Source organism: Bos grunniens, chromosome 3 (genome assembly GCF_055505025.1).
Source record: "Bos grunniens cultivar Pamir isolate PY7600 chromosome 3, Bosgru_T2T1.0, whole genome shotgun sequence".
NCBI classification, from domain to species: domain Eukaryota; kingdom Metazoa; phylum Chordata; class Mammalia; order Artiodactyla; family Bovidae; genus Bos; species Bos grunniens.
Window position 1 is genome coordinate 6,031,375 of NC_141167.1, and position 26,517 is coordinate 6,057,891.

The 26,517-nt window shown below is 49.0% G+C and overlaps 1 protein-coding gene and 1 long non-coding RNA gene across 13 annotated transcripts in view; one reads left to right on the forward strand and one right to left on the reverse strand.

The window, feature by feature from the left end:
• AGAP1 (ArfGAP with GTPase domain, ankyrin repeat and PH domain 1) overlaps positions 1 to 26,517 on the reverse strand; it is a 572,168-nt gene that overhangs the window by 253,454 nt on the left and 292,197 nt on the right. The window lies entirely within an intron of this gene.
• LOC147374898 (uncharacterized) lies at positions 1,795 to 8,588 on the forward strand. Its single transcript, XR_015155032.1, has 3 exons — positions 1,795 to 1,916; positions 2,019 to 2,144; positions 3,487 to 8,588. It is a non-coding gene; the product is annotated as an uncharacterized LOC147374898 (long non-coding RNA).

A 26,517-nucleotide genomic window follows, 5' to 3' on the forward strand; every position in this document is an offset into this window, starting at 1 on the left:
ATGGGGGTTCAATTCCTGGTCCGGGAAGATCTCACACGCCGTGGAGCGACTAAGCCCTTGTGCCACAATACCGAGCCTGTGCTCCAGAGCCCGGAGCTACAGCTATTGAGCTCACCTGCCCTGGAGTTCGAGCTCTGAAACCAGAGAAGCCACCACAAAGAGAAGCCCGAGCACCAGACTGAAGGGTAGTCCCGGCTCGCCGCAACGAGACGGAAGTCCGTGCAGCAACGAAGACCCAGCAGAGCCAAAAATAAGTAGCTGTTAAAAAAAAAAAGAAAACAACAGAATCTGCCTGCAATGCGGCAGACTTGGATTAGATCCCAGGGTGGGGAAGATGCCCTGGAGAAGGAAATGGTCACCCACTGCAGGATTCTTGCCTGGGAAATCCCACGGACAGAGGAGCCTAGCAGGCTATATAGTCTATGGGGCCACAAGGAGTCAGACACGACTTAGAAATAAATAACAGTGATGATACGGTTTTATTGTTGACGGTGCCTCTCCACATGCATTTACTTCCACGTGAATGCAGACATTACGATGGCAGTAACTGCATTTCCCGAGCTGTGGTAAGGTGCCACCTGCTTTTCAGAGGCTTTCTGGTGACTTCTAAATCCATCCAGCAACTCTGGAAGGGGGCTGTTCTATCAATCCTCTTCTATAAGTGAGCTACCTGAGGCTCAGAGAGAGGCTGGGGGGTTTACCTGAGGTGCACAGCTGGTAAGTTGGGTTTCATTCCAAAGCTTGGATCTCTGAACCTTGCCAAAGGTCCTGACCCTGAACATCTCTGTCAAAGCTTGTGCCAGTGCTGTCTCATGATGCTTTATGATAAATGTTCCATCTCAGTAAATTCTCACTGGTACTTTTTTGTTTTAATGTAAGGCTCTTGTTGGAGAAGACTCTTAAGAGTCCCTTGGACTGCAAGAAGATCCAACCACTCAATCCTAAGGGAAGTCAATCCTGAATATTCATTGGAAGGACTTATGCTGAAACTGAAGCTCCAATCTTTTGGCCACCTGGTAAGAAGAGTGACTCACTGGAAAAGACCCTGATGCTGGGAAAGACTGAAGGCAAGAGAAGGGGAGGACAGATGAGATGGTTGGGTGGCATCACTGAATCAATGGACATGAATTTGAGCAGACTCCAGGAGATGGTGAAGGACAGGGAAGGCCGGTGTGCTACAGTTCAGTTCAGTCACTCAGTCATGTCCGACTCTTTGAGACCCCATGGACTGCGGCATGCCAGGCTTTCCTGTCCATCACCAACTCCCAGTGCTTGCTCAAACTCATGTCCATCAAGTAGGTGATGCCATCCAACCATCTCATCCTCTGTCATCCCCTTCCCTTCTCCTCCTGCTTTCGATCTTTCCCAACATGGGGTCGCAGAGTCGGACATGACTTAGCAACCGAACAACAACAACGAGGCTCTTGAACGACATTTAACCCGATTCTCAAAACTGCTGAACACATTACTCCTCTGCCTGTCCCACCCACGACCTTCAGTTTACACCGGCATCTGAGATCTGGGGAGAGGAAACCAGAGAACCAATGCTTACTGTTGCAACTCATCTCTTCCCTCCTTTCAGTGCTCACATTGCTCTCGCCTTGGTTGTTTCTCTGCCCTTTAGCTCTTACCATGGAGGTCCCTTTAAAGAAACGCCCAAGGGAGCTGTTGGGCTGCAAACAGGCCCATCTTATCAGCAAAGCAGGGGGCTGCCTTCATCATCTCCCTGCAAAATCAATGAGCCCTGAGCTCCTGGAATCACCCATTTCAACTCGTTACTTTTAAATGCGTGCTCTTAAGAACATGATGTGCATCAGCCCAGGTTGAGATCTGAGACTCCCAGGGGAGGACCAGTGTGATGGACAGATCCCGGGTTTCATATCTCTGGACAAAGCCTTGCTGCACGCTGGCTGGAGGTGAGGCATTGCCTGAAGGCCAGAGTTCAGTAGCAGCCCGGGGAGTCCCACAGGGACGGGACGTGGTTCCCACAGGACCACTTCTCTGGCTCTTCTCCCCAGTCAGATCCCTCACGGATTCCCTGGGTCACCACCACAGCACTCTGGGCCGCCTGCTGCGGGGTGCTAATTCGACTATTACTCACTGGATATGGCTTTTGAGCACCGCACCTTTACTAAGGAATTAAGGTACGGGGGAAATTTATGGCGATATTTATAGCCTCAAAAGTTTGCTTCATTCAGAAACCAGGCTGAAGGGTTTTAGCGGCTTGCTGTTCAGTTTACTCTTTTGATTGCTTTGCTACTATGTAAATCAATTTGTTAATGTTCCTTACAAAATGCATGAGCCAGTGATACTGACAAACACACAAAGCTCATTCGTAATTAGCAGTTAATTAGTAAGAAGGAACAGATGCTGTTCGAGTTTCAGCAGGCGAACAGGTTCTGTAAACAATGCTTATAAATCTAAATGAATTTATTAACCACAATACAACTGTCAACATTTTGTTGGCAACCATACAAAATATGGCGGAATCCCCAAAATGTCTCTGCGATGTATTAATAATCGCGGTGACAGCCACGGCCTTTCCAGCGCCGGCTGGCTGCCCTCAGCCGCTTTCTTTGTCTTCCCGAGGAGCCGTGGCTTAGTTGTTCCTTCTCACCTTAAATTCCAGACGGACTGATTAGCAACAGCTTTAATGTGATGCAAACTTTGTACAACTGACACGTGACCTTGTCTCAAAGCTTCCAGCAGGGCTAGAAGTCAAGGACCCACAGTCCTCCGGGAACTCGATGACCATCAGGAGAGCCAGATTAGGCACCTTCACCCCGACCCCCCGCCCAAGCAAAAGTTGATATAATGTGCCACACCCCTTAGTGATGGGCCACGGGGTGCAGAGAGGCGGGACATTGGCCTGAGATAAATATGGAAGGTTTCAAAGGGCAGGGGCTGCAGAAGCAGCATCTTAAGGATGAGAAGTCTAAAAGAACAGAGATGGTAGATGAGGAAATAGGCCAGGGGCCAAAGAAGCTCTCCGTGGAATGTGAGGTGTCAGGCACACAGAGCTCTGGGAAAGCCGAGACACTTTGTGGGGTGGCGGGAACTCTCGGGGAGACTGCAGGAGACCAGATCCCGGCCGGGCGGTGGAGGAGGGTCCACCCCGCCACGGGCTTTGGCCGCCTTTGCACACACGGGCAGTGGGGAGCCACGGAAGATTCTAGGCTAACACTGACGGAATCTAATCGGCATTTTCTGGAGGCAGCCTTTGGCTTCAGTGTGGGTCAGGGCTGGAGGGGGAACAGGCTGGGGTGGGGGGCTGTCACGCAGTCCAGGAGAGGACGGGTGTGAGGGCACAGAGCGGGACACAAAGCAGGCGACAACCAGGTTTTAAGCTAGTTTCTTTCCTACCTACTCCCTGAAAGTCATTACCACTCACTGCTATTAAGGAATCCAGTGTTCCCAGGAGATTATACAAATGAAGCTGGAAAGCTGGTGACTTAGTCCGACTACCTTTCCCCATGCTTCTTGCAGCTGACCCTGCACATCCTGCCCAGGTCCCCCGGATGGAGTCTTCCCTCTCCCAGCCTTCTCGCCAGCTCCTCCTTGGGTGACCTTTTATTGCAATGGCATGTTGCTGTCCTCTCGGGGGGACCTCCTTCGTAACAGTCTGCTAAATGAGTAACTGGCAAGCTCGAAGGGGACCTGCAGAAGACCGGGCCCTCCCAGATTGACATTCCAGATGAAATATTTTCTCAAGGGAGCCACAGAACGCGAGGATGAAGAGCTGGAATGACGGGCCTGGCCTTGTAGAGATGGGAAACTCTGCCCTCCTGGTGCTGGTGACTTGGCACCCTGGGTGAGGTCAGCTCCGTGCTCAGCTAGTCAGCAGCTGTTCCAGTGGGGCCGATGCTACCAGGACGGTGTTTTTAAAGTGTGTGCCAAGTCAGGTGGTGCTAGTGGTAAAGAACTCGCCTGCCAGAGACGTGGGCTCAATCCCTGGGTAGTCAGGAAGATCCCCTGGCGAAGGGCATGGCAACCCACTCCAGTATTCTTGCCTGGAGAATCCCATGGACGAGGAGCCTGGCGGGCTACAGTCCATGGGGTCACAAAGAGCCAGACACGACTGAAGCAATTTAGCATGCATGCACGCCCGCCAAGCAGCAGGTCAGGGGGTCACTGTAGTGGGGTGCAACCAACAATTTAAAAAAAAGGTGAGGCGGACAGAAGAGAATAGACTGGAATGCAATGCACTTACTAAGGATGATGTCACAGACCTCTGGTATCAGTGAGGCCTATGTGTGCGTGCACACACGCACACACACACACGGCATCCCAACGTGAGATGCATTTCCTACTCTGTGATGTGACTAATGAATTCTGAAATATGTCCAAAAGGCTGGTAAGAGATCTGTGGTGCCTTTTACACCAATCACACCATATAAACATGGACAAAGTGAGCTTACATAGTCCCCAGCTCTAATGATACTCTGGAGTGTTAAAGGCCCACAAGAGTGTAACAAGAGGAAGCCGTGTCACTGAGGCCTTGGACAGGAACTCACGTGAAAAAGCAAAGGGACGAGGTTAAAAACCAGCCCCTCCGAAGCCTGAGTCCGTGGGCTTCAGCGAGGCCTTGCTGCCCTCGCCCCTGGGCTGGGCCTTCCCGGGACCTGCAGGGCACAGGCTGCTGCCCCCTAGACAAGGCCGCCATCTATTCTGCCTGGAAGACCCCAGAGCTCGGTCACCAGACTCCTGGAGACCAGGATTTCAGGGTCTCCACCCAAACAAGGTCATTGCAGCTGAACTTGAGACCCCACTCTGAAAGACCGAAGACACAGGGACGAGGCTCCGGCCATGACCCAGAATGACCAGAAGGCCCACGGTCAGCCCACACCCCAGCTTCACACATCCCCATCCTCCTGGGCACTCCCACAGGGTGAGCTGGCCAGGCTGGCCCCTGGACACCCCTTCTTGTGAACCTGTGACAAGTGACACCCCCTCTGTGCGGACCCCTTGGGTTTCTCCCCAAAGCAGGACTCTGCAAAGACCACACAACAGTCTAAGTGAACTGGCCATATCGCCTGGCCCGTGGCAAGCTTGCCAGAACTACTGGCTATTAATGTTATTTTACGGTCTTGCATTCTTCATAGAATGTTCTCCTAAGTTTAGTCCAGAGAAAATCAAAAAACTTTCTTTTTTCTTTCTTCCTTTTTTTTTTGGTGTGTGTATATTGTATGATTCTATCTATGTGAAGCTCAAGAACAGGTAAAACTAGTCGACGGGAAAAGAAATCAGAACAGTGGCTTCACCCTGTTCAGTCGTGTCTGCCTCTTTGTGACCCTGTGGACTGTAGCCCACCAGGCTCGTCTGTCCATGGGATTTCCCAGGAAAGAATATACTGGAGACAGTTGCCATTTCCTTCTCCAGGAGATCTTCCCAACCCAGGGATCGAACCCACATCTCCTGCAAGTCTCCTGTATTGGCAGGTGGGTTCTTTACTAGCAGGGCCACCTGGGAAGCCCTGGCTCCACCTTGGAAAGGGACAAAGGGAAAATGTGAGGAAAGTCTCCAGGGAGATGGTGATGCTTGGTGTTCACTGCGCCGACAGCCTTTCTTGATAGCTGGCATCTCCCAGCCACTCCTTAGGGACAGAAGGAAGCTTCACTCCCTAGAGACGCGTGCAAAGCACTCCTCTCCACTCTCTAGAAGGACAGTGGAGCTCTGAAGGAGCTCTCCTGCTTGATCTCCAAGTTTACCTGGAAACCTGATGGGGTGAAGCACAGAGATTCTGTCCTGAGACACTGACGTTTACCTGACACAGTAACAGTGCTGCTCAGGTCAGTGGACAGCAGACAGACTCATCAATCAACAAACGAGCTTAGCTACCCGAAAGAACCAAACAGCAGAAGAGTGAAAGGATGAAGGTATCGGAGGGCTTGCGAGGAGAGAAGACTTCTAAAGATAATCAATGAAGGAGGCAACACAAAATGAAGCGCCAGTCCAAGTTCAATGCATGGAACAGGACACTCAAAGCCGGTGCACGGGGACAACGCAGAGGGATGGGATGGGAGGGAGTGGGAGGGCGTTCAGGACGGGGACTCACGTACACCCGTGGCTGATCCATGTCAATGTATGGCAAAAACCACCACCGTATTGTAATTAACCTCCAATTAAAATAAATAATTAAAAAAAGATTCTATTTCCAATGTCCAAAATTACTGCAAATAAAGCTGAAGTCAAAAAATAAATACGGAACGTACATAATGTAACATATACAAAGGCAAAGGCTCATCAGAAAAGACCCTGATGCCGGGAAAGATTGAGGGCAGGAGGAGAAGCGGTGACAGAGAATGTGATGGTTGGGTGGCATCACCGACTCGATGGACATGAGTTTGAGCAAACTCCGGGAGATGGTGAAGGACAGGGAAGCCTGGCGTGCTGCAGTCCATGGGGTCCCAAAGAGTCTGACCTGACCTAGCGACTGAGCAACAACATAAAAGCAAGGTGTTAACATGCTTAATAAATAAAGAGGATTAACAGGACAGTGACGGAGATACTAGTAGAAAAATGAGCTAACACTTAAACAGGTACTCCACACAAAACAACCCAAGGAGGAGGCAATCAACATGCTTTTAAAAACTGGAAATAAATAGTCTGTTTTTAAAACAGTAGCATGCAATTCTAACATATAAAAATTAAGATTACAAAACATACGTATGTGTACACACACACACAAATATGCAAATGCAGATGAAAGTATGTAGAAATATCACTTGTGAAACAGTGAACTGGTACATTTTTTCTACAGAAAAACATGGAAATATTTATTTAAAGCCTTAAAAGTCTTATGCCCTTTGACTAAGGAAACCTGTTATCAACACATGCTAGGGAAATTGGGAAGAATCAACATAAAAAGATGTGGCTCCCTGGGTGTTGCTGAAACCCTCCTGCCCTCCAGTAATAGCAACCAGGGGTTCAGATGGATCCAGGTAAAGGACGCCTCAAAGACGCCTTCAAGGTTCAAAGGCTGGAAAGCAGAAGCAGATTCCAAACGCCCTCCCTATACAGAGCGATGGGAATTCAAAGACACACCGCCCCTGTTCATTCACTCATTCATTCGTGGAACATTTACGGAGCGCCTGTTACGACACGAACTGCAACCAAGAGGCACGATTTCTTCTGGGAGGGGACCCAGGGCAGGTGAGACCACCCAGGGGACAGAAGTGCTCCAGGAGGGGCCAGGGTGACAGAGGCGGAGAGCGAGGGTTCCAGACACAGTGAACCTGAACAGAAGGCTCAAAAAATGTGGGTGATCGCTGCGAGCTTGGAGGCATGACACCACGGGCGACTTCTCTTTCTGTCCTTGTATACGCTCTCCCATTTTACTGCAACAAGGATGCATTCCTTTACTTTTTCCTGTGGTTTACAAAACAATTCCACCCGGGCACCATCCCACCCCGCCCCGCCGGCCTGGTTCCTTGTGGCTCCTGCCCCTCCACAGGCCTGCAGGCTTCCTTCCAGCTCCGGTTCTGCCAGGCAACCACCCAGGCCCCAGAGCTCCCTGCCTGGCTTCTCTCTGCCCTTTAAGCCTCACACAGTGCTCCTGACGACGACCCCCCGGCACCGACCACCAGCCCGGGGTGCAGGCTGCGGGGCCCCCTGCACCATGGCCCCGGCACCGACCTACAGCCCCTGTGCCCATAGCCCGCTTGCTGACAGCCCCTGGGATCTGCAGCAAGCCTTCCCGCCTCCCTCGAGACACCTGCTGTCTGGCTTCCAGGTTCTCTTCTGTTACATCCCCCAGCCCGCCAGCCCTTCCAGACTCACTTCCCTGTGACCAAGTCTATGCCTCAGGAGCCAGATGTGACGTCTCATTGCAAAGGAAACCCTGCCTTGTGGGGAGGGGCAGCTCCCCCTTTACCCACAAAGTGGGCAGGAAAGCCACCTTCTCCCTGGCAACTGATCAGTGCCTTCCTTGTGCTGCCTGCCGACCCTCTTATTCAGGCTACGTACCCTCCCCCAAGGCTCAGTGGGGCTTGGTCGACACCCAGTCACTCCAGGCAATAAATACAGAAGCAGACAGGCAGTTGGGCACTCCCCCAGCTGTTAATTACAGATGTTGACACCAACACAGGACTGGGAGAATCATTATCCATAAGACTTTCACACAGCCCTGAATGCTTGTTATTCTTATTAATTGGAATTAAGCTTAGAATGTCTACATAAACTACATAAACTATAAAACATTTCACCCATTCTAAATTTAATACAACGTATAAAGTACTTATAAAAAATTATATATGCTTCTGAGCAATTATGTAATCAAGAGTTGATGATTTTCAGGATGCATTTAAAACCAGGTTGAAAAGTAAGCAATAATTCTACTAAACTGTAAAGAAGATGCTCATGAAACATTGTAGGCAAACCAAACAAGTTCAAGATGAAAATGGAAAGGCACATCAATAATGACTGCAGGGAACACCAGAGGATAATTATTGAAGTGGAAGGAGGAGGGATGATCAAGAGAAAGAGAAAGCAAGCCACAGCCTGGGAGACATATCTCATAAAGGAATGTTGTCCAAAACGTACCAAGTTTTGGAGAGTTTTCTTTAAAAATCAACAACAACAAAATGACCCAACTGAAAAATGAACAGGTCTGAACAGAAACCTCACCAAAGCAGGTATACAAATGGCCAATAAAGTACATAAAAAGACACTCAGCATCACAAGTTGTTGTGGAATTGCACATTAAAACCACGCGGTACCGAGAACACATCTACTGGAATAGCCAGCACCAGAAATACTGACATCGCCAAAGGCTGGCAAGGGCGTGAAGCCACAGGAACTCCAATTCACTGCCGGTGGGGATGCAAAACGGCACAGCTGCTTTCAAAGGCAGTCTGTCTGTTTCTCGTGAAGCCAGAAACGTTCTTATCAACAGCCTCAGAGTCTTGCCACACAATCCAGCGATCCCACTCCACTGTACTTACACAAGTGAGCTGAAAATTGTGTCCATGCCAAGATCTGCACACCAATGTTTAAAGCAGCTTTATTCAGAATGCCAAAACTTGGAAGCAACCCCAGATATCCTTCAATAGATGAAAAGACAAACTGTGTTATATCCAGACATTGCGATATCATTCAGCACTAAAAAGAAATGAGCTAACCAGGAGTGAAAAGACGTGATAAAATCTTAAATGCATATTATTAAGTGAAAGAAGCAAGTCTGAAGACACTAGATGCTCCATGATTCTAACAATATGACATTCTGAAAAAGGCAAAAGTGTGGAGACAATCAAAAATCAAAAATCAGTGGTTGCCAGTGGTGCAGGGAAGCAATCAGCGCTCCATGAACAGGTGGATTTTTAGGGCCCTGAATCTGTATGATATAATGTTGCAACGATGGAAACGTCAGTGAAGTTTTGTCCACACCCGGCAGACGGACGTGACATAAACTATGGGCTCTGGGCGATAATGGTGTATCAGCGCAGGCGTATCGGTTGTAGGCAAGGCACCCGTGTGGTTCTGGTTGTTGATGCTGAAGGACTCTGTGCATGGGTGGGGAGAGGTTATGTTAGAACTGTCTGTACTTTCAGCTTAGTTTTGCTGGGAATTGGAAACTTCTCTAGAAGAAGAGGAAGAGGAGGAGGAAGAAAAGAAGAGTGAAATGCTGGTGTGTGCCTACGTGCTGTGCTCAGGCGTGTCCGACTCTGTGCGATCCCACGGACTGCAGCCCGCCAGGCTCCTCTGTCCATGGGATTCTCCAGGCAAGGATACTGGAGTGGGCTGCCATTTCCTGTTACAGGATAGTGAATATAGTTCCCTATGCCATACAGTAGGACCTTGTTCGTTATCTACTTTATATCTAGTAGTGTGTGTTAATTTTTACCAGCGGATCTCTGAATTATTGAATGCTTGCTGAAACGGACACTTTGAGAGAGGAACAAGGAGGGGATCTGACCACTTTGATGCCCTCAGACCGGAACCCTCCCTGGGCTTCCTTGCACTGGAGGGAGAGTGATGCTTTCTGGTGACGGACAGCACATCTTTGTTCACGGAGATTTCCAAATGCAAAGAAAAACAAGATCTACTAAATAATGAAATAACCTTGTACTTGTTGTTGTTCAGTTGCTAAGTCCTGTCCGACTCTTTGTGACCCCATGGACTGCAGCACACCAGACTTCCCTGTCCTTTGCTATCTCCCAGAGTTTGCTCAAACTCATATCCACTGAGTCAGTGATGCCATCCAGCCATCTCACCTCTGTCATCCCCTTCTTCTCCTGCCTTCAATCTTTCCCAGCATCAGGGTCTTTTCCAATGAGTCGGCTCTTCGCATCAGGTGGCCAAAGTATCTGCTTCAGCATCAGTCCTTCCAATGAACATTCAGGGTTGATTTCCTTTAGAATTGACTGATTTGATCTCCTTGCAGTCCAAGGGACTTGCAAGAGTCTTCTCCAGCACAGTTTGAAACCATCAAATACAACTAATTTAAGAAGCACACTGATCCTCCCTGGCCACCAAGAAGGCCGACTCCAGCCCCCTCTCCTGGTGTCTTCAAGAAATGCCCAGAGCCCAGGAAGGTAGTCCAGGAGACACTGGGCTCTGTGTCTCCTCGACTACCTTCCTGGGCTCCTGCTCTGTCCTCGGCCTCCTTCCTGGGTCGGATCACAATGGCCTTGCACTGGTAACTACTCCTCGGCCCCCTGCCTCTGTGGTTCAAGAAGGGAAGTGCCCTGGCTGCTCCCGGGGCAGCTCTGCTGTCCATGGTCCTGCCCCCAGGCTTCTCACTGTTTGCAGAGAAAGTGTCCAGGTAGCTGTCAACAGAGACTGCTTGCCTTTTCCTGAAGCGCCTCCCCGCCACCAATTCTCCATGCTACGTGTTCCCTCTGCCTTCCTCAGGTCCTGCAGGGGCATGTGGTCACCTCACACGTGACTCTTGGGAAGCCCCACAGAACGCTTACGTCCCGGCGTTCACCATTCCCCAGCTGTTTGACACTGAACAAGGGCCTTAACTGCTCTGAGCAGGGATTCTAAAATGTGGATTATCCTGTTATCCCCACAAGGCGGTGGTAAGAATTGAAATGTTCCATTCAATAAATATTTATTGAGAGCTTACTTCCTCTAGGGTCTTGGAATAAACTAGTGGCCAAATAAATTAAAAAAAAAAAAAAATGTCCTGACCTCAAGGCATTTACTTCTATGGAGTGACGCCTGCAGGGTAAGTTGAGGGCCTGGCACACAGGGACATGCCTGCTGGGTTAGCTTTTATTTTATTGATCTCAGACTATTTCCTCTCTGGCAAATCTTGTGCCTGAGAATGTCCCTGCCCATTATTTCCCAGAAACCTGAGAACAAATGAAAAAACAGTGGTTCCCAGAAAAGCAAAATTCAGGATCACTACCTATGCTTTCCTTTCTTTGGGGTGTGTTGCATGCTAAGTTGCTTCAGTCGTGTCCGACTCTTTGCAACCTTATGGACTGTAGCCCCCCTGGTTCCTCTCTCCATGGAATTTTCCAGGCAAGATTACTGGAGTGGGTTGCCAGGCCCCCCTCCAGAGGGTCTTCCTGACCCAGGAATCAAACCAGTATCCCTTAAATCTCCTGCATTAGCAGGTGGGTTCTTTACCACAGCACCAGCTGGGAAGCCCTTCTTTGGGGGCACTTGTCCTAATTCGGTCAAACACACCACCTTCCTGTGTAAATACTGCCTTGGGTCATCAGTACCCAAGGTGGCCTGGGTAAGCTTCGGGGACTGCGAGGCATCTGCACCCAGGAGGAATCCTCCCAACCTCTGGCATTTTTGATTCCTGGAAGGCTCTATAGAGGGAGGGCCTCCCCCAGCAGATATGAGCAACCCCTGACCTGGCCCTCTGCATTGGCGTGGGACAGAGCCACCCTGCTGTCTGCAAGGCTTATGCTTCTCAAACACTCTGACAGATCTTTGAGAGGAAGCAAGTGATCTTCAAGGAAAATACTTCATGACAAATCTTGGAAGCACAATCCAATCCCTCTGTCATGATTTAGTGACGAATCTTATTCTTAGAGGGGCAGCTGGCCAGGCACCCACTTCCCAGCTCACAGGCAGCACAGGAAGGGGTCAGCACTGAAGCCGTTCCTCTGGGGACCAAGGCAAAGTGTCCTGGCAGACCAAAGAACTTTTCAAAGTCATCGATAAGGCTCATTAATGTATCAAAATGTCACCTACTCAGTGTGAACCATTAAAAATTATTAGCACAAGCATTAGTAGAAATAGTCATTAAAGTGCAGAAATATCAGGGAGAAATATTTGTCACCTTGGAGCTTCAGCACCAGCACTGACTTCCTGCTCCAAAACCCTCAGCGTGGGGTGGCAGGAGATGTACCCTATGGTCTCAACCCAAGATGCTCAGGTCCGAGCCCTCCTACAGCCTGGGGTTTGCAAAGTCTTCACCTTCACTCAAAACCACGGCACAGCAAGGTCAGCCCTGGTGGAGAACCAAATTTCATTCAAACATTTGGAGACATAAAGTCTATAATTTAACTGATAAACCATAGAAAACATTTATAAAACTGATAACTAACAAGAACCTGTTGTGCTGCCCGGGAACTTGACTCGGTACTTTATAATGACCTGTATAGGAAACGAATCTTGGGGAAAAAAGGTGGAATGCGTGCACGTCTAGTTGATTCAGTTTGTTGTACGCTTAAGACCAACACACCATTGCAAGTCAACTATACTTTAACATATGTACACACACACATATTCAAAAAGGAAACATTCACACGTAAGACATGCTTATGCATTAGAAGATAAAGTTCAGTTCAGTCGCTCAGTCGTGTCTGACTCTTTGCGATCCCATGGACTGCAGCACACCAGGCCTCCCTGTCCATCACCAACTCCTGGAGTTTATCCAAACTCATGTCACACACATTTTCAAATAAAAACGTTTACAGTGGTGTCCTTCTAATAATCCCTCAAGGGGACGTACTTTTCTCTTCTGTGCAACTTAAGGAGAAAGAAACAAACCCAGACTGCAGGCCCGCCCAGGGCTGTGAGACTCTCCCCACCCACCCCCTACCTGAGGGTCCATGGTGGGATTCCTGCTCTCCTCTCCAAGGGAACCACCATCGGGTGCTCTGCAAAGGGAAGGCAGGTGGATCTAACTCGATCGAGGTTGGCGGTGTCGAGGGAGCCTGTGTGTGTGTGAGCTCAGTTGTGTCCGACTCTGTGACCCTGTGGTCTGTAGCCTGCCTGGCCCCTCTGTCCATGGGATTTTCCAAGCAAGAATACTGCAGTGGGTTTGGGAGAACCTTTGTTTCTGGGGTTATGGAACTCAACGTTGGTGTGTCTGTATCAATCTGTAGACAAAAGTGATGGGCCCCCTGCATAGGAGCTTTCATGAAGTAACTTCCAGGAGAGCTGGTTCCATGAGAAAACACGTAAGCGATGAGGAGCAGAGATGTGCAGATGGAGTCAGGAACAACACGACCCAAGTGCATGATGGTGAGGCTGGACTCTGTGGGTCCCTGATGACCCAGATTATGAGGAAAATGCCAGCAATCCCAGCCGGGGGTAGCTAGAAGGAGTCTATCTGAGTGAAGAGCAGAGTGTGCCTTCTGTCCGCTGGAGCCAAGAACTAGCCAAGCAACCATTTCACCTGCGGGGGTGGGCACCACTCGAGCCTAATAACAGCCTGAGTGTCTCCTATTCCTGGTGCTCTCACAGTCGCCACGGCTTCTAAACGGCAGATCAGTCCTTCCCAGGTGGCGCTAGTGGCAAAGAATTCACTTGGCTAAGTGAAAGTGCTCAGTTGTGTCCGGCTCTTTGCGACCCCATGGACTACACAATTCGTGGAATTCTCTAGGCCAGAATACTGGAGTAGGTAGCCCTTCCCTTTTCCAGGGGATCTTCCCAACCCAGGGATCAAACCCAGGTCTCCTGCAGGTGGATTCTTTACCAGCTGACCCACAAGGGAAGCCCCAAATACTGGAGTGGTATATAGGGAAAGATCTTCCGGAAGATCCGCTGGAGAAGGGATAGGCTACTCTTCCGCTTGATTCCCGGAATCGAACTGGGGTCTCCTGCATTGCAGGAGGATGCTTCACCAACTGAGCTATCAGGGAAGCCCAAAGGGAGACGTGAAAGTCAGATTAAACATTACAACTTATTGTATATACCGACAAACACGCAAATATACTTAACTTGGTAAGTGAGCAATCGTGCCAAATTTATAAAGAATTAGATGCAATGCTAAACGCAAACATCTTTTGCTTTTCCTAACTGAAAACAAAAATATTACCATCTACTTTTCAGAGCAGACACTGAAATAAACACCAACTGCCCTAAGCTGAGCAAACTATTATGACATTTATCTGTGCAGGTGATCACGGAGGAGGGAAGGGCAGGGCAACAGAAGAAAATAACAGATGGACCTAAAATTAATGTATTGATATATATTTTTTTAGAAAGTCATTTATGGTACTTTTCAGGCCATAAGTACAACCAACAAGATGTTAAAAATGTGTTCTCAAGCAGATACATTTTAATGCAATTATGTATATAAACTACTTTGCTGTTTCTTTCCCTATATACCACACATAATCATTTTAATTATCATTTTTGGAGGCTGAATAATGTTCTGTCATGTTGATGCACCATAATTTACTAAACCAAATCACTGGATAAAAAAAAATATATATGTTCTTTGCAACGAGGCCAAGGTCACCATTGCTGACAGCTGTCCAAAGGGCGGTCACTGCCTCTTTCAAAAATCTAGAAGGATAACAGCACCTGCCCCCTCACAGCAGCAGCAGAAACATGTGCATCCACCCCAGAGCCGTTCCCCATCTGTCAACGAGCAGGCAGGGAGGGGGCGGCCATGACACGAGAAGCCAGGCCCCAGAGGCTCCCCCTGCCAACCTAGGGCTCACGGAGCTCTTCTCGGAGACACGCTCAATTTCAACGCAGAGAAACAGGTCTCATTTTCTTCTCATATCATTTCTAGGAGCAATCTGCACCCGTCTACAAATAGTGTTGTGTATGGTTATTCTTGCTGAATTGCAAACAATAAGAAAAGACTTTCATAAATCAACTCTGTGGAATCGCTTCCTCTGTTGATAATAAAAAGAGGGTTTCCATTAGGAAACAACAAAAACCAGGGAAGCCTCCCTCCAACACAGGACATAAAAACACACTCCCCTTTTGTTGAGATAATCCAGTCCTGGGAACGCAGGGGTTACCATGATACCGTGATGAGTACACATCGAACAACAATAAGCCTGATGTGTTGAAGGCAGATTTTTTTTTTTTTTTTTTTTTTTGGTTCTGCGAATATCAATGTGGGCAGTCTGATGTGAGGACATATCTGATCTAAGTGAGAAAAATATTTTTATTGCTCTGGGAATAGTCACTGTTAACTGAATGCAACAACAAAAAGAGGGGGGGGAAAAAGAGCATGCAGACCCGAGGGAATTACCAAATCAATTAACAAGTAATTCAGGAACTAATTTCTATATTGCCTCTTAGCACAAAATTGTATCTTTAATTTCTCCTGCAATAAGCATCTCCACAATGATCCTAGCACACAGTGCCGCGGTAAATGAGTTTACAAGGATCTCTTTTTGATTGGCTCGACAACATTATTTCTTCACAGTTCAATGCTACTGTAGCCAAGTGCTCTGAAATATTTAATTATACTGGTAGCTACCAGTTACCAATTTGCAAGACCCACAGTGAGGACTGTACATTTTAAAGAACTAGTAATCAACTAATTAAAACCACAGTGAATTCCAGATACTCCAATTACAAACAACTGCTGTGGAATACACTTAGAGAATGCAAGAGGAGGCCTCGAAGAAGGACTGGCTGTACCTCGGCGTGCTGACGCCCCCCACCAAAGACCTCGCAGTGCTGGTGCTGTTCTGAAAACGCATCTGCACGCGCCCCTGGGTGTTGTCCTGGGCCTGGATTTTTAGTATAACTTGGGAAGCCCAGTGGTAGACGAGGCCACGCAGTGTGAAGACCACAGGTTTCGGAAAGAAGCAGATGTGGGTTTGAACTTTGCCTCTCACCGGCTTTATGAACCCATGTAAGCTGAGTCTCAGCTTTCTCATCTATAAAATGTGAAGAGTAACAGCACACAGCCTCCTGGGGTGCTGGGCAAGCAGGGAGGCTGTGGAATAAATGCACACGCACGCGCGCGCACACACACACACACACACACACACACACACACACAAATGGTTCTTATTGGGAACCAAGTCCCTTTAAATGCAATGATTTTTATTTCTTCTCTTCCTCCTTTTTAAAACAGTCAGATCAAATAGTATGAAACTGAAAGATCCAACATAGAAAAACATGGCCTGTCACAGTACAACCAGAGTATCTGCAAACATTATTATTATTTTCCTTCACAAAAAAAGCTCCAAGGAAGAAAATGCCCAAGATGTTAATGTTAACAGTGGAAAGGACCTTGGAATAAGCATCCTGCCACATACTGAAGTGTAGCCTTAGGTAAGTCATTCAACCTTCTTGGGATTCAGTTGTCCTATCTGTAAAACGGAGATCGCTTGTAGCTTAAAAAAACAAAAAAACAAAAAAAACAGTATATCTGTTGTGCTAAGACACTGTAATTCCAGGACCCACCCAAGAAGAGCCTCTGGTTATCTGGGCAAAAATGGGATGACCACAGCAAAAAATAACTCTTATGGCTAACATACATAAGTAGCAAGCTAATATATTATATAAATATATATGCACATCAATACATATATAAATACACACACTTAGATTCTTCATTCTCTGAGATGAATTGGTGGTCTGGTGGTTGAATCGCTCAGTCGGACCCTACTCTTGCAACCCCGTGGACTGTAGCCCGCCAGGCTCCTCTGTCCATGGGGATTCTCCAGACAAGAATACTGGAGTGGGTTGCCATGCCCTCCTCCAGGGGATCTTCCCGACCCAGGGATGGAACCCAGATCTACTGTACTGCAGGCAGTCTCCTGCATTACAGGCAGATTCTAAACTGACTGAGCCACCAGGGAAGCCCAGATAAACTAGTGAAGAAAGATACATAAATTTTCAATTTTCCAGCAAAGTGTGATAGGGAACAAACACAAAAAGACCTTGGTTTGAATGGTTCCCTTTGAAAAGCTTCCTTCCTACTTTGCACCAACCTGGCACAAAGTCAGACTCCAGCAGCACTCACAGCAGAGCTGTGGTCTGATAAATACACTGACAAGTTTTTAAATGAAAGAAATTGACAGCTATTGGGCACCCCTCAGGATTTGTTGAGAACTGACCAGGTGCGCACCTCCCAAGCCTCTGGTCAGCCTTGTCTGGACACTGCTACCCACCCTCAGATCTGTCTCGCCAGGTCCACTTACACTCCCCACCCTGCAGCCCCTCCAGCTCCTCCTCAGAGGTCCAGTTCAGTTCAGCCGCTCAGTCGTGTCTGACTCTTTGCGATCCCATGGACTGCAGCTCGCCAGGCCTCCTTGTCCATCGCCAACTCCAGAGCTTCCTCAAACTCAAACTCAGGTGCATGGAGTTGGTGATGCCATCCAACCATCTCATCCCATCCTCTGTAGTCCCCTTCTCCTCCTGCCTTCAATCTTTCCCAGCATCAGGGTCTTTCCCAATGAGGGTCCAGGGAATTCCAGCTGAAATTTCAGCTCAAAGGTGCAGCAAATTTCACACTGTCCCCTTTTTCCCCTTCCCCCCAGAACAGAGGGTCTAAACAAGCACTTAACTGGTTCTCAGAAGGTAAATCAATGAAGACTATAAAAAAAGAAGAAGAAGAAAAAAAAAATCACACCAGAACAATCTTAGCTGTCCTTTCTTGCAGGCTATGAAGTATTTTTGAGTTGTACATATTATGACATCAAAAAGGGTCAGTATCAGGCTTCCCTGGTGCCTCAGTGGTAAAGAATCCACCTGGCCAATGCAGGAGACATGGGTTTGATCCCTGGTCCGGGAAGATCCCACCTGCCGTGGAGCAATGAAGCCCAGGCACTACAGCTACTGAGCTTGTGTTCTAGACTCTGGGAGCCGCAACTAACAAGCCCATGGGCCACGTCTACTGAAGCCTGTGCTCCTAAACAAGGGGAGCCACCGCAATGAGAAGCCCTCAGACCGCAGCAAAGGGTAGCCCCCGCTCACCACAACAGTGAAGACCCAGCATGGCCGAAAGTAAGTAAATAATTTTTAAAAAGCATGAGTCACTCAGTCGTGTCCAACTCTTTGCCATTCCAGGGACTGCAGCACGCCAGGCTCCTCTGTCCATGAGATTCTCCAAGAACACTCCCGACCCTGGGACTGAACCCACGTCTTCCTGCGCCTCCCGCATTGCAGGTAGATTCTTTACCCACTGAGCCACCAAGACAGGGTCGTGTGAACTGTTCACATTGTGGGGAGTCAGGTGCGGTGTGTGTGGGAACTCACTGTATGATTTTTTACAGCTTTCCCACACATCTAAAATTATTTCTCCATAAAAAGTTAAAAACTTTAAAGTCCTCCTTTAGTCCTGCACCACATTTACTTGTTTGTTCCTATTCATCCAATTTTAAGCCAAACGGACACCAACTCTCATGTGCTAATTATGATAAATACAGTTTCTTGCTTTCAGTTAGTATTTTCTAAACACTGTTCACACTTCTAAAGAGCCTTGAAATTGACCATCTTAGAGGCTGTATATTCTACTACCGTTTAGTTGACAGTCACTAATTTAACTCCTTGCTTGTTGAGTATTTTTCGTTCCCAGGGTCTCAATATTATAAATAAACCTGCTATGAACATTTTTGTACACTTAAAGTATTTTTCCCTTTCTCCTAGTGAATTATCCTCTTGGGATAAATTTCTAGAAGAGCAATTACGGGGATACAGTGGATACAATTTTTTGTCCTTTATATACTGCTAGTTTATACTCCAAGAGGGCTGGGCCAATTTTCTGTAACATAGCAGTACATTTCTAAAATGCTGTTCTTTCCTAATTTTTGCTAAGACCAGGGTTTTACCACATTTTCTTAACTATAAGCCTAAGTACAAAATGATTTCTCATTGTTTTAAATTTCTAATACTTCAGGTAGGGGCAGAGAAAGGCTGCACGCCCATCCACATTTATTTCCTTCTTGTGGATCTTCATTTCCAAATCATCCCCTGTACATTACTCATATCCCCAGTGGTATGTTGGCACAGGTGGTACATGTTTCCAGAAAATTCTTTGTTTTGCATGTTAAAAACAATACAAATTATTTTTCTACGGAAGAACTTCTTGGGGATAAACATTCTTGTTTGGGGGTACGAATCACTATCACAAAGGCTATGGTTGATGTAGACTGAAAGTGAAGTCGCTCAGTCATATCCGACTCTTTGGGACCCTATGGACTGTAGCCCATCAGACTGCTCCATCCATGGGATTTTCCAGGCAAGAGTACTGGAGTGGGGTGCCACTGCCTTCTCCAGGGGACTGAATAATGGGGCAAAAATCTGGCAAATATGAAAACAATCAAGTTAAAATCTGCAGGTTTGAATTGAAACAATTTTTATAAACAAAATTACATAATGAAGACATTTATTTAGATGAACTTTCTTCTGCAGTGAAAAAATTTTAGAAGAAGCCAGCTTTCTAAAATCATCTTGATCACTGCCAGAGCTTTCACTCTTTGAAGATGAAAAGGGGTACCTCTTGTGCTACACCTAAATAGAGTATCCTATGTACAAGAATCAGAGTTAAATTAAGAGAAAGAGAGATTAAAATGTATTCTGTATCTTAAAATTTAACAATGTAGAGTATGACCTCTCTGATGTAACACATTCTTTAAAAGAAACATGATACTGTTTCAGGGAAAGAAAAACCCCTTACACTATTGACCTACTCCATCTACTGTGTATACACTTGCTACCTACTTGCCCTGCCCTGTGGACCCCCAGGAGAGACCATCAGAGGGCACGCCCCTCTTACCCCCACCCCACCCCTCCTGGCTCCAAAGCACAGGAGAGCAGAGAGCATGAACGATGCACGTGTCCACGAGGCAGGGAAGACAGAGGCAAAATCCCAAGACCTGACGAGGTATCAGGGCAGCGAGGAGAGGGGACACTGCATCTCCTGGAATGGAACGCACGTGAAATGGGCCCTGAGAACAGGCAGGCTGTAACAAGCAAAAACTGAGGGGCCAACCAAAGCTGGGAGCTCAATATGCATGAGGATGGAAGGGAAGGAGCCCCGAGGGACCCCCGACGCCCGGCCATCTGGTGATGCTGGCATCTCTCGTGAGCCGGTCCCTCTCTGGGCCTGCGGGTGACCTTGATGCAGCTGAACTCAAGGACCGTGGTTGGTCCAGGTGCCAGACAGCACGTGCTTTAGAGGACAGCCCCCCATAAACACCCTGCTCTGCTGGAACCCCACAAGGAGGATACCATGACGTGACCTTTAGCTTGGTCTAGTAAAGATGGTCAGTGTAGGCACAGATTCAATCAGGGGCAGATGGCAAAGGCTCTGGTGGTCACACATGCTAGACGATTCCTGGGTGTGACCCCCACCTCCGCCCTCATAGCTCGGTAACCTCGGTGGGGTGACCCGACCTCCCTAGGCCCGGGATGCCTCATCTGTCATGGGCAGTAAGTTGTGTCTGAGGTTGGCGGAGAATTAAGTGAGGTCATGTGACTAAAGCATCTAACACAGTAACTGATACAGAGTAAGAGCCCAGGAGGACGGTCAGGGTTCTCATTATAAATCTAACACATCAACGATTTGGTCGATTGTGATGGCTTTCTAAGCAGGCGGAAACATTAGTGAACAAGCAGAGCAGGGTATGGTTCTGAGTGAATAGGGAAGACTAGCTTTGGGAAGGGAGAAGGCAATGGCACCCCACTCCAGTACTCTCGCCTGGAAAATCCCATGGGTGGAGGCGCCTGGTGGGCTGCAGTCCATGGGGTCACGAAGAATCGGACACGACTGAGAGACTTCACTTTCACTTTTCACTTTCATGCATTGGAGAAGGAAATGGCAACCCACTCCAGTGTTCTTGCCTGGAGAATCCCAGGGACGGGGGAGCCTGGTGGGCTGCCGTCTAAGGGGTCGCACAGAGTCAGACCCGAATGAAGCGGCTCAGCAGCAGCAGCAGCCTTGGGAAGGCACTAAGATGTAACAGTGTTTCTTTATTTGAAGTACAGCTGACTGACAGTGTTAGTTTCAGGTGTGCAACACAGGGATTCAGTTACACACACACACACACCCTACACGTACATATTCTTGTTTAGATTCTTTTACTCTATGGTGTCATTCCAAAATTCTGAGTCTAATTGCCTGTGTTGTACAGTAGGCCCTGGGTGATTTAGTTCTGATATAGTAGTGTATATCCAGGCTTCCCTGGTAGCTCAGCTGGTAAAGAATCCGCCCGCAATGCAGGTTCGATTCCTGGGTCCGGAAGATCCTCTGGAGAAGGGAGAGGCTACCCACTCCAGTATTCTTGGGCTTCCCTGGTGGCTCAGCTGGTAAAAGAACCCACCTGCAATGTGGGAGACCTGGGTTCAATCCCTGGGTGGTCAGAAGATCCCCTGGAGGAGGGCACGGCAACCCGCTCCGGTCTTCTTGCCTGGAGAATCCCATGGACAGAGGAGCCTGGAGGGCTACAGTCCACGGGGTCACAGAGAGTCGGGCACAACGGAGCGACTGAGGCAGCACAGTGTGTATCTGTTACTCCTGAATTCCGAACTTATCCATCTGTCCCACTTTCCCCTTGGGTACCTACAAGTTTGTCTTCTGTGTCTGTGAGTCTATTTCGGTTTTGTAAGTAAGCTCATTTGTGACATGCTTTTAAACGCTACATGTAGGTGGTATCGTAGGGTATTGGTCCTTCTCTGTCTGACCGACTTCACTCCTTATGATGATCTCTAGGCCCATCCGTGTTGCTGCAAATGGCATTACTTCATTCCTTTTTATGCCTGAGTAACACTCCACCGAATACATGCACATCTTTTTTAACCCTTCACCTGTTGATGGACATGAAACATGACATTCTGACAGCCAGTGTGATTCTTCCTGCCAGAAAGCAAGGTGCTCACTTGTTTCAGACTTTCTATTCCCAGAGAACGAAATCTGAGCTGGCCTTGAGTGAAGTCACTTCAGCTGTGTCCACCTCTTTGCAACCCTATGGACCATGGCCTGCCAGGCTCCTCTGGCCAAGGGATTCTCCAGGCAAGAACACTGGAGTGGGATGCCACGCCCTCCTCCAGGGGATCTTCCTGACCCAGGGATTGAACTCGTATCTCTTATGACTCCTGCACTGGCAGGCGGGTTCTTTACCACTAGTGCCACCTGGGAAGTTGGCCTTAACAGTCATAAGATGCACTGTTGAGAGAGGGAGCTACAGGCTGAGCAAAAGGGAACATTTCTTTCCTGCAGAATGAGGCTTCTCTCACTGCGGTGGTCTGTCTTGTTGCAGAGCACAGGCTTCAGGGCTCGTGGGCTTCAGCAGTTGCAGCTCACGGGCTCCAGAGCACCGGCCCAATAGTTGTGGGTCACAGGCTTAGCCGCTGCAAGGCAGGTGGGATCTTCCCAGACCAGGGGTTGAACCTGTATCCCCGCATGGGCAGCTGGATTCGTTCCCACGAGACGACCAGAGAAGACCCCGGCTTAACAGCGCATAAAGTGCTTCATCGGCATCACCTTGTATTACCCTCCTGTAGCCCTTCTGACCAAGGCAAGGGTTAGGTTAAACTGCTCTGTAGATTTATACATAAACTCTGGGCCTTGTATTTTGTGGTCGATGTCATTTCTTGCAGCATTTTGAGCATTTTGTACAGACCACGCCGCCATCCACCTACACGAGCCAAAGCGTCAGGGGGCTGTGGGGGGTCTGCCCTCTCATGGCAGACGGACGAAGGGAAGTTCCCACCGAGGCATCCAGACCTTCCAGAGTGTCCTGCCGACGACACTGTGATGGCTGAGGAGCCAGATGAAAGGCAGGCAATGCCCCCACCTGACCCATTAAATTAATCATCGTGATTGGCGACGTCTGCTGGGATCCAGGCTGGATGCGGGCCTCCCCGGGCGCTGTGCGCCCAAGTGAGGTAAATTAGGTTTCAGGGCGCCAGGTCGGCGTCAGCAAATTACCTGCTTCTGGGGAGCGGACTGGGCCCCAGTGGGTGCGGGCAGAGCTGATTTGCCACATGGGTGAGCAACGTCTTCTCAGGGTGCTGGTGCCCAGGGGCCCCACTGTGGCCAGGGGCAAGCAGGAGCCCCGTGGACACGGCCCCATGTGTCCAGGGAGAAGGACAGGGCCACCCCTTTCTTTCCTATCCAGTCTCTCTACGGTTTCATCTCACTCACCAATCTTGCTCTCTCTGTAAAAGCTGATGATGGCCGGATGCCTGACCAACTGGCTGTGAACAGTGTCAGACGTTCTGGGGACGTCAAAAGTGAGTGGCATCAGTGGCTTTTATTCTGCGGATGTCACACGATCCAGCACCTGGTGTGCATTCCAGGTACCAGACCACGCAGGTCAGAGGCCTAGTGGCAGGCTGCCCAGGGAGTTAACTCGAGGTTCCTTTCACTGAATTGATAACTGCTGCTTTCTACTTGACTGAGAATCAAACACACGCACGGCTCCACGGTAGCTCGTGGTGATCGCAGGGTGCTGGGGAAGGCCACCCAGGCCGCTCTGCCTCTATGTCCTGGGAAGGGCTTCCCCACGGCTTCAGGGGCTACAAGAAGGGCTCTGCGCTCACTGGTGGCTCCTCTGCCCCAGAGGTGGCCAAAGTCCCATCAGGGTTCAAGGCCAAAATTCAGAATTCTTTTAAAAGTCACATGAAACCATAAAGCATCTACCGTATATAGCACAAGGAATTCTACTCAACATCTGTGATAATCTGTAAGAGAATAGACTCTAAAATACATGTATACCTATAATGAGGGGCTTCCCGGCTGGCACTAGTGGTAAAGAATCCTCCTGCTAGTGCTGGAGACGTAAGAGGCATGAGTTCCATCCCTGGGTCGGGAAGATCCCCTGGAGGAGGGCATGGCAACCCACTCCAGGATTCTTGCCTGGAGAATCCCCGTGGACAGAGGAGCCTGGTAGGATACGGCCCATGGGGTTGCAAAGAGTCTGACACAACTGAGATGACTTAGTACGCACGTGTGCATACATATAACTGACTCACTTTGCGGTACATCTGAAACTAACACAATATTGTAGATCGACTCTACTCAAATAAAATTTAAAGAAGGAAATAAAACGCTCCCAACTTAGGTTAATAAAAAGAAAACAAATAGAAAATCCCACGAAGACACTTAGTGTTTGGTGTTTCCATGGATCCCAGAACTAAGCAGCTGACCTGGGTCTCCAGCAGCACCTCAGACCCAGGTTCCGAGAAAGTGCCCCCGGGCTGGACCAGGCAGAGCTAGGGTCGCACAGAGCGGGCGGCTCCCGGGCCTGCCGCAGCCCAGCTCCCTGCACACACTGCTCTGCCTGCGTTTGTTCAAGGACATCAGGGACTTCTTTCTTCCAAAATAGCAACCGGTGGACGAAATTAAAAAAAAAAAATTGTGAAAGCAGGAAGCAAGCAGATGCAGTGTTTTGCCTGTTAATCTCTAACAGCTCTCTGAGCCTTGCCAGCACTTAAATCTCCAAGACAAAAGCCACCAGGCCAGGGGCACCCCAGCCTCACCCAGACAGGCCTGTGGGGCCCTGCTGAGGGGGTCCACGCAGACTCTGAGGGGTCCTTGCTGCAGCCGGATTTACAGGGGGGCATCTACAGTGCTCTTCTGGAGTCTCCCCGTCCAACTAACCTGCAGAAGTCCACCCCTTAGGGCTCACCTGTCAAGGGGGGCCGGGGGTTGGGAGGGATCTTGACCAGATAAACACCATCAGTCTGTCTGCAGGGGAGGAAGGACAGACAGACAGAAGCGTGATAAAGCAGACAGTGTTCTTCACTTTCTCACTCTCTGAGACCCCACGAGACAACACTCAGTGGGGCGTTTGCTTGTTTCCCTTTTGTCCTCACATACAAAAGGTATGTCCAGGCATTTTCAACGGTGTGAGCAGGATCAACTGACCAAGATCGCTGTTGTTCAGTGGCTCCGTTGTGTCTGACTCTTTGCGACCCCATGGACTGCTGCAGGCCAGGCTTCCCGGTCCTCCACTGTCTCCCGGGGTTTGCTCAGATTCACATGCATCGAGTCGGTGATGATATCTAACCCTCTCATCCAAGATTCTACAAATTCAAATGTTCACACTCTAGTGTGTGTTACTGGGTGCGAGGTGAAGCCCTGAGGTCTGTGTTTTCAGGGTGAACATCAGAGGCAGGAGGAGTCCAGAAGGAAAACAGGACAGGCTGAGTATATGGACCATCGTATAGAGATGAAAAAACTCGGGAGAGAGGGAAAAAAAAAAAAGAGCACACAGCTGCCGTCCCCCAAACAGACCTCCCATCTGCCACCCACGATTTGCATGTCACCTTCTCCGGGCTCATTTGTACTTCATTAACTGCCATTGACTTAACAAGATTTATGCAAATGACACCATAGGAGCTCCCTAACTCCCACTGCAATCAAGTGATTATGTATGTGCAACTCTCCACAGCAATGAAAAATTAATACGTGACAAGCCCATTCGCCGCTGAGCCAGGCCCTGGCTTTTTCTTTTCCTTGCTTTTTGCTTTTACATTTCTATTCGAAGAGACCTGATCGCCATAGTTTAGGAGGAGGAGGAGGCTGGGAAGAGGAGGCAGATGGAGGAGGAGGAGGAGGAGGAGGAAGGAAAGGCAGACGGAGAAGGAGAAGCAGACTTCTCTGAACTGAATCTCCACTGAGACTCAGAAAGGACAAAGAACACGGAGGTGGGCCCAGGTCCTCAAAAAATGGAAGTTATTTTGCAGAAGACAAGTCACATTCTCGATGAGAAAGCTTTCACGGGGGAAGGAGGGGAGACAGGATCACTGCCCACCATCCGTGGACAGCTCCTCCCACGCTGGGCTGAGGACAGCCTCCGTCTCACAGCCAACGGGCGAGCTGTAAAACGTGAGCTGGACGTGGTTAAAATAACCCACCGGAACACGCTCCGTCTGCAAAGACACGCATCAGGCTGCCAAGCGTGATGGAGACACAGCCTCACCCGTGTCCTGAACTGCCCCCGACAAGACTCCTGTGTGCCGGGGTGGAGACAGAGCCTGTCATGATCAAACATACCAGCCTGTCCCAAAGCCACCCCCAGCTCAGCCCCGCGGAAGACCCGGAGGCTCAGGAGGAGGACTTCTCTGTCTTTAGGGCCCATGAGCCGGGGTTCGGGGCCCCAACACATGGACCCAGTCCCGAACGGGGACGGAGCGTGGAGACAGGGGCTCAGATGCTGGTGGGAAGAACAGGCAATGGAGACGGGATGCAGGGACCTCGGGCAACCCCAGACAGACGTGCGAGGACCTGTGTCCCCACAGACGTGCGGTGCTATAGGCATATCTCAGAAGATTCCTCTCCTTGGGCACGAGGTATTTGTCTGAGGCTGGGGCCACACGTTTAATTCAAGGCATGTAACTCTGCTTCCTAAGCTTTCTTTCTTTTTTCTTGGCTGTGCCGTGTCGCTTGTGGGATCT